Source organism: Poromitra crassiceps, assembly GCF_964638095.1.
Source record: "Poromitra crassiceps genome assembly, chromosome: 4".
NCBI classification, from domain to species: domain Eukaryota; kingdom Metazoa; phylum Chordata; class Actinopteri; order Beryciformes; family Melamphaidae; genus Poromitra; species Poromitra crassiceps.
This window is the reverse complement of record NC_139626.1, coordinates 42,454,152-42,466,470: the sequence shown is the minus strand read 5'-3', so window position 1 is coordinate 42,466,470 and position 12,319 is coordinate 42,454,152.

The window sequence follows — 12,319 nt, the reverse complement described above, 5'->3', positions numbered from 1 at the left end:
AACAGCCTGCAATTCAATAGAGTTATTATAATCAAATTCAGAAATAGTGATAAGTATATGGTAAACAGGTCAGCTTTACAAACAATGATCTCACTGCCATTACAGTTCACTTCATTTCATATGTTACTTACAAACACATTTTTTATCTACACTTACGTCATCAGTCAGCCATGGCATAACCATAGAACACTGTTCCAACAATTGCAGTGGGCACACACTGGCAATGTCTTTTATCGACACAGGATACCGTCTGGAGGCATGAGTCAGGGCTTGATCTGCGTTCCGAGATCCTGACAACAACTCCTTCAGTTTTTCCTTAATACACACATGACAAGGGAGGTACGGTGGTGCAGTGGTAAGCACTATCGCCTCACAGCTCGAAGGTCGTGGGTTCGATTCCCACCTGGACCGATGTGAACACTGAAGGAATGCATGCCCGTCCGCATGTCCTCGAGTGCCCACCGCCCGGGTGGGGTCGGCAAAATGGCCTTTCTGTGTGGAGTTTGCATGTTCTCCCCGTGCCTCCCGGGGGTCTCCTTCATATAGGAACCCCCTTCACAAAAACCTGCAACATCCTGGTTGCTTATATGGTTCCTCCTCTGATCGTTAAGGGCGCCTGTTCAGAGGGAGGGGAACTGGTTGGAATAGCGTGAACCTCCCACGTGCTATGTCCTACCAGTGAAGCTCCCTCGGGCAGGTGAAAAGAAGCGGCTGACTTGACTGCCCATGTCTCGGAGGATGCATGGAAACAGTCTCGGCTCTCCCCAGATCGGCAGAGGATGGAGTAGCAACCAGGATTGAGTAATCAAATGAGCACTAAACGGGGGATAAAATGGGATAAAAAATAAAAAAAACATTATAAAAAAAAAAAATACACACATGACAGATTAGTAATTGTTAACACAGTTCATTCATAAATACATTGAACACAAAAGGAAAGTGCATACATTTTGATAAATGACCTTGTCATTGCCATCAATTGCATATGATTGCGCTACGAATGAAGACACAATGCTGTCAGTTTGGATGTTGGGAGTGGCAACAGGGGTACGCAGAAGATTGTCCTTCCCCTCTGAAAATTTACAAAGAAAAAATTAAGGTTTTCTGAAATAATTACAACATTACAATTACATTACAATAACAACATTTATGTTTTCACCAGCTTGTGTCAGACCAGCAAGATTATATAGTGTTTAAAGTAATGGCATACTTTTCATTTACACTTCTACAAATATCAAATTATTATCAATTATCATGTTGTATCACTGACCAAACTTACCATCAGACTGCAGTCCCAGCATCCCGTGCAGGCCAATTCACAACTGCATGCTGCACAAGGCCTCCATTTCTGCCTTAAAAGTCCTTTTTATTTTGTCATTGTGCAGATCGATCAACACCCGAACAGTGTGTTTGAAGTGTCCCTCATTCATCTGGCACAATGAGTACCTCACTGACGCAAGTTCACGATTGAACTGCTCTGCAACAGAGGAGTTCACCTCTGTTCATAGGGGTGGGGCAGATGTTGAGGCTTCTCAGCTTCTCTTCTGGACGTTTCTGTTTTTTTTGGTGGAATCTGTCATACAGGGAGTACCTTTTACTTGTCCTGGTGATTGGATGACTTGCTGTCATTCTGTCACCATTGTACTTTCCCTGGCAATGGGGACCTCAGGTTCTTCACCCACTCCATATCAACCTTTAACTCCTTCTTGGCTGCCTTTTCGATGTTGTCTGATGTTCGTTCACACAGTCTTCCATCATTAGGTTGGAAAAACAACTGCTTAGTGCGGTTGTTGGTATGACGAGCAACTTGTCCAGCTACATCAGAGATGTAGCAGGTGGGGAAGTGCTTGAAACTTAGCAGCCGGTCTGTGTTGTCTCTTGCAGACTCCGTCCAGAAGAGAAAGTTAACGTAGTATACAACACCATGCATACAGGAAAAATGAAGGACACCACCTAAAGAATGGAAAAAATAGATTTTATAGCAATATCATGATATTGAAAGTTAAGAAAATAAAGAACAATCAAATATCAAGCTATTTCTCACCACCAGCTTTCTGTAGCTTCAGGAAAAGCTTGGGGTACACATCCTTAAAGTTCAGGAGTTCCTGAAGCCTGCACAAAAGATCAGTGTTGGAACCGTCTGAGGACACACCCAGGGCGTTGCAAGCTTCCTGGAGTTCCTTTTTCTTCTGAGGCTGAAATTTGAGAAGTCTCACTTAAATCAGTGAGAAAACTGCATGGAGGTGTTGTCGTGTTTCCTAACACATACGAATACGGCAGAAGAGATATGTTTAACACTTCTTTAATCAGAGAGATCAGCTTCCGTACAATACAGGCAAGTACTCTACTTCGACTAACCCAAACAGTCCCCCTCTAACCAGTCCTGTGCACTCTAGTGCCACTAGTGGCGTACTGCCCTAATGGCATGCAATACACCACATCTCCCTTTTTTCAAAGAGAACAAAAACAGTAGATCTCACAATTTCTTTTGAAAATAAATGAATCCCCAAATACCACAACTTATCTGATTAAGATTCTCATTACTGTTAACCTTATGAACTTTCTCTTTCTGTTACCAAACATGAACATTTTTGTCATTTTCTCTATTCGGTTATATGACATTTATATCAACTGATAAACAACATCTCCAACATGGACTCTTTGTCTGTCTTTCTTTTTTTTTTTTTTTTTTTTTGACCTTTCACAAGTCCAGTCTTTGAGGTTTGGTGACAATCCTGCCCGACCTAGTTCTGTTAACAGCAGGCGAGAGGGTATGTGGTGCCTCTGCTGGATGTGTAGCAGTTTGTGTTGCGTCAGGCGCACACTCAGGTGGTGGGTCGAGTACACTGGACACTTCCGGGCTGCCGTCTGACATTCGCATCGGGATTAGATGACGTCTGTTCCGCCTGATGTGGCCATGTGGCCCCTCCACTACATACGAGCGGGGAGTAGAATGAGTGGATACCACAGTCCCAGAAGTCTTAGTGTCCGTGATCCACACCTCTTGTCCTGGTGTGAGCTGACTGAGATTCCTGGCACGGTGTCTCGTGTTAAAAGTTGCAGTGTCTTTACACTTCCTCTCCCTGTCTTTTCCGGCGACCACAGCTTGGTCTGGGAGTTCCGGCTCCAGGAGAGAAGGGTGTTGGGGTAACGGTGTGCGTAGCCTCCGGCCCATCAGAAGCTGGGCTGGGCTGTAGCCATTTGCTAAAGGTGTTGCCCTATATGCTAGGAGGGAAAGATACGGGTCAGTAGCTTTTTTTAGCATGTGTTTTATAGTTTGGATGTGACGTTCCGCCTCTCCATTACTTTGGGCAAATCTGGGGCTGCTCGTGGCATGCTGAAAGCCATAGTTGACTGCAAAGTCATTAAACTGTTGACTCACAAACTGAGGTCCATTATCGCTAATGAGGAGCTCTGGCACGCCATGACGCGCAAATATAGATTTCAAGTGTACTATCACATCTTCTGATCTCATGGGAGTTAGCTTGGCTATCTCTACAAATTTAGAGAAGTAGTCTACTACCAGAAGATAATTACTGCCGTCGAGTGTGAATATATCAGCACCTAATTTTTGCCACGGTCGCTCCGGGAGCTTACTGGGCAGTAGTGGCTCAACTGGATTGGTTCGTTCCTTAATGCAGGTTCTGCAGTTAAGTATGAGTTCGTTTAGCTGACCACTCATCCCTGGCCACCAGACTGCTTCTCTAGCCCGCTCCCTACATTTCTTAATGCCCTGGTGGCCTTCGTGTAGTTTTTCTAGAACTGAGTTGCGCATCAAGTCAAGTCAAGTCAAGTTTATTTATATAGCCCTAATTCACAAGCATGTCTCAGAGGGCTTCACAGAAAGTATGTCTAGCTGATTCTAGCTAACACACAGTAACAAGAATATACAGAATAAAGATAACATTTGAACATTTGAAGAAAGCAGGAGAGTGGAGGAGGGAGGGAGAGGGAGGAGGGAGGAGAGGGGGGAGGTGGGGAGAAAATAGGAAATGTGGAGGAGGAGAGAACAGAGGAGGAGAGATGAGGGTGCAGGGGAGGGAGAGCCAGGGTAGAGGTAGGGTCTAGGGTTGGGGGAGGGGAGGGAGTAGGATACGGGCCCGGATTAGGGCGAGGGTGGGGAGAAATGGGAAATGTGGAGGAGGAGAGAACAGAGAAGGAGAGGTGGGAGGGTGCAGGGGAGGGAGAGCAGGGGGAATGTGAGAGGGAGGAGAGGGCAGAGAGGAGGAGAGAACAGAGAAGGAGAGGTGGGAGGGCGCAGGGGAAGGAGAGCAGCGGGAATGTGAGAGAGGGGAGAGGACAGAGAGGAGGAGAGAACAGAGAAGGAGAGGTGGAAGGGTACAGGGGAGGTAGAGTAGAGGTAGGGTCTAGGGTGGAGGGAGGGAGTAGGATACGGGCCCGGATTAGGGCGAGGGTGGGGAGAAAAAGGGAAATGTGGAGGAGGAGAGAACAGAGAAGGAGAGGTGGGAGGGTGCAGGGGAAGGAGAGCAAGGGGAATGTGAGAGAAGGGAGAGCAGGAAGTGGCAGGGATTCAGGAAAATAGGGGAGAAGAGGAGAAGGAGCAGAGGGGGGGAGAAGGAGGAGAGAGCAGGAGAAGGGAGGGGGGGGCGGTGGGATGTGGGGGAGGAAAGAGCATGGAAAGAGAGGAGAACAGGAAGGGGGAAGAAGGGAAGAAGCGGGGGAAGGGGGAAAGAGAGAGGGGGGGGGGGAGAAGATCAGACAACTGACTACTCTAAGCATTAACCAGAGCTAACTGGGACATAGTATCTAGCTAATCTACAGCCTAATCTGGCCTATCCTACCCTGCTCTAGTCTGATTTTAGCCTGAACACTATAACAGGTCAGCCTTAGGCTGTAGCTAATCTATCGCCTACCTAAGCTGTTCTAAACCAACCGGCAGCCCTCGACCAGTGATGAAGAGCACCGATGCCCCCCGACCCGGCCCCCGCCCACATAAGGCGTGGGAGGGAAGGCCAGGCCGGGACACAGCGGCACCCCCTCACCCCCAGTGAACGCAAGAAAACCTTTCCACCATATGGTGGCAATCCACACATGGATCGCCACATGGATTGCCCCAGTGACTTGGCTGAGGAGGAACCTTGTGAGGTCGTTGTGCTAGGGGCCCATTGCTGCGGCCCGGGCGGACCCAGCCCCCACGCGACCCGCCCCCCCAGCCCCCAGCCACCAGCATAGTGACTGAGAGCGTGAGAGCAGGCCACGCGGGGGACGGGCCCACCCAGGCCACAGCAGCGGACCCCCATCTGGGGACTCCCCTCCGAGACAGGCCGAGAGATGCCGGGCTAAACCATGCACAGAGTTTCCGATAATGAAACTCTGTGAATGGTTTATTATGGAAATAAAATTTACAAGAGAACAGAAAATTGAAAATGTAAAAAAGAGTCCAACAGAAGGGATATAAAAATGTAATTTTTAAATTATCCTAAGATCAGGGAAGGGAGTTGAAAATCTAAAAAGTAGAGTCCAAAAAGAAATAGAAAATGTAGTCTTTAAGTGTTCGTAGGTTTAGAGAATACTAGTTAATTAGCTAGGTGAAAAAAGGGGTAACAAGATTGGGAGTTCCATGAGGATGATCTGAGGAATCCATGAGTCCGCGTTGGTGACATGGATTAAGAGGAGGGGAGGGGAGGATAGGAGTCGGAGGTGATGATTAAGAGGAGGGGAGGATAGGAGTTGGAGGTGATGATGAGGCGGCGGGGGGGGGGGGGGGGGGGGGGCTGGGGGGGGCGCCCCCCCCTTCCCTTAGGCAAGCAGGTGACCAGGATGATGAGGATAGGGGTCGGTGATGGTGATGAGCCCGGGGTGTCAGACAGTAGAAGGAGTAGTGGGTAGATGGCCTAGAGTGACGACAGGTGGCTAGGGCGATGACGGCCGGACCTAGGGCTGCAGCGGTGGGGTGTACGTCAGGCCAATGAAGGACACCTGAGGGGGAGAGAGAGAAGAGAGCGGGGGAATCTGCGCAGAGGTGGAACTAACTCTATAGACAACAATACAATTAGGTCAAATCAAAATTTATTAGGATTATTTAGGATGACTAATATTATACTGCTAATTCAGGTCTAGGTAGTCTAGGTCTAAGTTTAGACTGATACTGCTGGCTTGTGATAGCCCGCTCAGCAGTTCAGGACTAGGTTTATTCACCAGCTATTAGATTTTCTATCTGAGCTACTGGATCGGCTGATGCCATATTATTAAATTAGGTCAAGTCTAAGTTTATACTGATACTGCTGGCTTGAGATAGCCCGCTCAGCAGTTCAGGACTAAGTTTATTCACCAGCTATTTGATTTTATATCTGAGCTACTGGGTCGGCTGATGCCATATTATTAAATTAGGTCCAGTCTAAGTTTATACTGATACTGCTGGCTTGAGATAGCCCGCTCAGCAGTTCAGGACTAAGTTTATTCACCAACTATTTGATTTTCTATCTAGGCTACTGGGTCGACTGATGCCATATTATTTAAATTAGGTCAAGTCTAAGTTTATACTGATATTGCTGGCTTGAGACAGCCCGCTCAGCAGTTCAGGATTGTATGTACTCAAGAGCTAATAAATATTTCTAGAGAATGACATCATCAAACATAACCATCAAGCACAACCAAATGATTGGGAGAATAAATGGGTTTTGAGTCTAGTTTTGAAGATTTCAATGGAGCCAGCTTCCCTAACTGACAGAGGAAGCTGGTTCCAGAGATGTGGAGCACGGTAAGAAAATGCTCTGCTACCTGCTGATTTTTTCTTAATTTTAGGGACGGTAAGATAATTACCGTCCTGTGAGCGGAGAGTACGCGTGGGAACATAAGGAATGATTAGCTCAGATAAGTACGGAGGTGCGAGCCCGTGCAAAGATTTATAGGTTAACAGAAGCACCTTAAAGTCTGATCTGGCCTGAATTGGGAGCCAGTGGAGGGAGATTAAGACCGGAGTTATATGATCAAACTTCTTAGTTCTAGTTAGAATTCTAGCAGCGGCGTTTTGCACGAGTTGTAATTTATTTGTGCTACAAAGTGGAAGGCCAGAGAATAAGACATTACAGTAATCGAGTCTAGATGAAACAAAGGCGTGTATTAAGGTTTCGGCATCCGTTGCATTTAGCAAGGGACGGATCTTTGAGATATTGCGAAGATGAAAGAAAGCTATTTTAGTGATGTCCTTAATGTGAGCATCGAATGACAGAGTAGGATCAAAGGTAACACCTAGGTTTTTCACCTTTGAGTTTGGAGTAATTACGCAGTTCTCAATGTTCAGACTAAGATCAGTGAGAAATGGAAGTTGGGTTTTTGGGCCAACAACTAGTAGTTCAGTTTTGTTGGCGTTTAGTCGTAAGAAATTATTTGACATCCAATCTGTAACAGCGATTAAGCAGGATTCAAGATTAGCGAGTTTAGAGCGATCGTCTGGTCTAATTGGTATATAAATTTGGGTATCGTCGGCATAACAGTGGAAGTTAATGCCATATCTACGGAAGATTTCGCCAAGAGGCAGTAAGTAAACTCCAAAGAGTAAGGGACCCAGGACTGATCCCTGCGGTACACCAAACTTCACTGAGGAGAATGTGGACATAATATTTTTATATGAGACACAGTGTGTCCTATCAGACAAATATGACTTTAGCCAGGATAGGGCAGTGCCCTGGATACCTACGTAATTAGATAAGCGGTCTAGGAGGATCTTATGATCGATTGTATCGAAGGCTGCGCTTAAGTCTAATAAAATGAGAAGAGAGGAGAAATTAGAGTCGGACGCGAGGAGAAGGTCATTGGTTACTTTTGTAAGAGCAGTTTCAGTACTATGGAGTGATCTAAAACCAGATTGAAAGGGATTGAGAAGTTTATTATGCGAGAGGTAGTCAGTTAATTGTGTTGAGACTACTTTTTCAAGAACTTTAGAGAGGAAGGGGAGATTTGAGATTGGCCTGAAGTTGTTAAGAACCTCAGAATCAAGGTTTGGCTTTTTAAGTAGAGGTTTGATTACAGCAGATTTGAAGGAGGCAGGGACAATGCCAGAGGCGAGGGAGCTATTGATAATGTTAAGTAAGGGGGGGCCTAGTATTGGAAGGAGTTCCTTAATCAACTTTGCAGGGAGAGGGTCGAATAAACAGGTTGTGGATTTAGATGAAAGTACAATTTTTGAAAGTGCATTTAGGGAGATAGTCTCAAAATTCGAGAGTATAGTACTCTCGTCTAAGGTTCTAAGGACAGGGCTAGGAGAGGGGTTAGCACCCTTTGTGAGTAATAGAGAGTTGCTAATTTCATCTCTAATACAGATAATTTTACGGTTAAAGAAGTCAAGGAAGTCATTAGCTGTAAATGGAGAGTTTGTATTGGGGGATGGTTTGCGAGTAAGATTTGCGACCGTGTCAAATAAAAATTTAGGATTATTTTTATTAGTGTTAATAAGATCTGATAGGTAGGAGGCTCTTGCAGCGGAGAGCATACATTTGTATTTTAATAGGCTATCACTCCAAGCTAGTCGATAGACTTCAAGCTTGGATGATCGCCATTTACGTTCTAGTTTTCTGCATATTAGTTTTTGTGCGCGTGTATCGTCAGTATACCAAGGCGAGGGTTTTTTAGGGCGACGGATTTTAGTACGTAGAGGTGCGATAGAATCAAGCGAGGCGAGTAGGATTGAATTAAATTGATTTGTGAATTCATTAATGGAGTCGATCCGCTCTGGGAGAGAGGAAAGCGGCCCCGATAACAAATCAGCGAGTTCAGTGGGAGTAGAACTATCGATACGCCGGGCGGTATAGGTATCGGCTAGGTTTGATTGCCGGAGGGGCAGGTCTATTTTAAATTTAATGAGATAATGATCTGACAGTGCTGGAGGGTAAATCATGACTGACAGATCTGAGACGTTAATCCCACGAGCGAGGACGAGATCAAGCGTGTTGCCGTTAGAATGCGTTTGTTCATGAACCAACTGAGCAAAGCCAAGGGTGTCGACTAAAGATAGAAAGGCTTTGCAGAGTGGATCAGCTTTACGGTTAACATGAATATTGAAATCGCCAATGATAAGGATATTATCCGTGCGGGTTACGAGGTCAGAGAGAAAATTGGAAAATTCATCAAGAAAAGATGAATAGGGCCCAGGTGGGCGGTAGAGCATAACTAGGTAGAAGGCTCCGAGGCCAGCTATATTAGAGTGTCTCATAGTAAGTATCTCACAAGATAGGAGCTTATACTTTTGATCCTGCAGAAGACCTAGATTTGAGTTATAAATTAGGCCAACGCCCCCACCATTTCTTGACATTCTGGCAACATGCGAATTGTCAAAGTTAGGGGGGGAGGCTTCAATGAGTGGAAGAACAACGTCCGGTTTTAGCCAGGTTTCGCATAATCCCATAACGTCAATATTATGTTCAATGATTAAGTCATTGACCAGGAGGGCTTTATTGGTGATTGATCTGATATTAATGAATCCAAATCGAATAGATTTATCATCAATGTTAGTTAATTTAGAGCATTCGATACCAAGAGTATCAATGAGGTTGGTGTTTGACGTTTTGAGGGGTGGACGAGAGCGGCGTGAGGGGACGGAGCGACGAAGAGAAACTGTGCTAATTTGAGAGATCGTGGTATAATACGGAGACGGAGCGGCGGTGGTAACAGTCGGATTAATAACAATAAGGTTTGGGTTAGGATATTGCAGAGCGTTTATGGGTCGGTTACTAGTAATAGTGCGGCGCGGACGGAGCACAGTCTGTATTGGATAGACTAAGTTAATTGAACTAGCAGACTCCATAACCGCACAAGTAGAACTAACAGGCTGTCTAGCAGCCTGTGGCCCTGCATGTTGTGGGTGAAACTGTCATTCAAGGATAGTAGTCTGGGTTTGCCGTAGGCAACTATCCAGGTTTTTTGATAAGGTGCTGGCGCCCAATGGGGTAGGGTGGATGCCATCCATCTTAAGCATGCCAGTCATGCCTCTAAAAGAGGGCCAGTTATCTAAGAATAGGTAGCCCTTATCAGCACAGTGTTTGGCCAGCCAGTTGTTGAGCCAAAACAGCCTGCTAAAAATGTCAGAGTTAAGCGCATGGCTGAGGGGATTACTAATCTTGTGCCTCTGAGCAGCAACCCGTCGTGAACTGTGAGGACGGCTCTTTCTGGCCAGTAGGTTTTTATTACACCTTTCAGCTGATTCGGGTCTGGCCAACCCTCCTGGCATAGAGCCATGACTGCAGAGCACACGCTGTCTGCTTTTAGCTGTTCTCTTAGTTCTGCTAAGTATGTAGGGCTTGCAGCTAAGTTCTCTACTACTGAAAGTATGTAGATGTTGGTATCTTCCATGAGATTTGTGTCTGAGATACTTAAGTGTTTTGGTTGACTAACAGGAGCACGAGATAGAGTGTCGGCTGTGTATAAGGCTTTGCCTGGCACGTGTGAGATGGAGTAACTATAGCTCATGAGCCTAAGGCGAAACCTCTGGATTCTGGGGGGAAGCTCTGCAAGTGCCTTAGTTCCCAGCAGGCTCACAAGTGGCTTGTGATCGGTTTCTAGGTTAAAGTGTCTGCCTATAAGAAAGTCCCGGAACCGCTCACACCCCCAGATAAGGCCTAATGCCTCTTTCTCCACCTGTGCATAGCGCTGCTCCGTCTCTGTGAGTGAACGTGAGGCATACGCTACAGGACCCCACTGCTCCCCCTCTTTCTGTAAGAGGACAGCACCGAGTCCATATGATGACGCATCAGCTGACAGTTTTAGCTCCTTGTTGGGGTCATAGAGTAACAGCAGGGGGGTTGACGACAAGTCGTTTCTCAGCTCATTGAAGGCACGCTGTTGTGCAGCACCCCAGACCCAATGATTTTTTTTTTAAGTCAAGTCTCTCAGGGGCTTATCCTTCTCCGCCAGATTGGGTATGAATTTCCCCAAATGGTTTAGCATCCCAAGAAAGCTGCGAAGCTCGCTGACGTTGGATGGTTCCTGCAACTCTCTGACGGCCCTTGTCTTTTCTGGGTCTGGTTCCACGCCGTCTGCTGATATTATTTGCCCCAGAAACTTGATCTCGCTCTTGCTTAGCTCACACTTCTCCATGTTTAGTGTGACACCGGCATTCTGAAGTCTGCTCAGCACTGTGTGAAGTCTAGCATCATGCTGGTCTTGATCTACTCCCCATACTAGAACATCATCCATTAGGCATACAGCTCCCTGCAGCCCGTCCAGAATCTGTGACATTCTCCGCTGAAAATGTTCGGGGGCAGAAGCGATCCCAAATGGCATTCTGTTAAAATAATAGCGACCATATGGAGTAATGAAGGTCGTATATTTAGCTGATTCAGGGGACAATGGGATCTGCCAAAATCCTTTGTTTGCATCGAGCTTGCTGAAGATCTGTGCTCCCGCGATCTGTCCCAGGGTCTGCTCCACGGAGGGTAGAATAAATTGTTCCCTGCAGACAGCTTCGTTTAGGTGAGTCAGGTCCACGCATATACGGACGGAGCCTGTTTTGGTCGGCCCAGGCACCATGCCCGCACACCACTCTGTCGGCTCCTCAACTCTAGTGATGACGCCCTGGCTCTCCATCTGCCCGAGCTCCTCCTTGACTTTCTCCAGGAGGGGAATGGGAACTCTCCTTGGTGTTGATAGGGCAAAAGGAACAGCGTCTTTCTTGAGTGCGATAGTGTACGGTTGTTGCAACAGACCGAGCCCGTGACACAGCTTTGGGTATGCTTCCTTCATTGTTGCTTTGTCAATACTGTCCATTCTAGTGACTAGGTTAAGTTTGACGCTGGCAGGCCTACTTATTAAGGCAATGTGTAGGTCTCTAACCACATACACGCTTTCTTGTATAGTGCGTTCTCCCTTACACAGAGTCTCTTGGTATCTGCCCAGTACGTGAAGTGGATTGCCTCCTGGGCCAATCAATGGTCTGTCTGATTTAGTCAGTGTGCAGTGTCCCTCAGCAATGTCCTTGTACATGTGCTCTGGGATGACGGTGACATCCGCACCTGTGTCTATTTTGAAGATCACTTTGTGTTGTCTAATAGACAGTTCTGTAAGCCAGGGGTCCTCCCCCGCTTCCACTGTGCCGAGAAAGAATGCTGGGCTATTATCATCATGTCCTGCTTCTACAGCATGTACTGTCTTGGCTGACATGCACACTTTACTGAAGTGACCTTTTTTTCCACATGTATGACATGTCACTTCTCTGGCAGGACACTCCCACTTTCCATGACTAGGGGACTTTCCACATCTCAGACATGGCTTGTATCCAGACGGCCCAGACTGAGACTGTTGCGCTGCAGGAGCATGTTTAAACTGACTTTGGGGTTTATGTTTAAATGTTTTTGGTCCCCTCTCT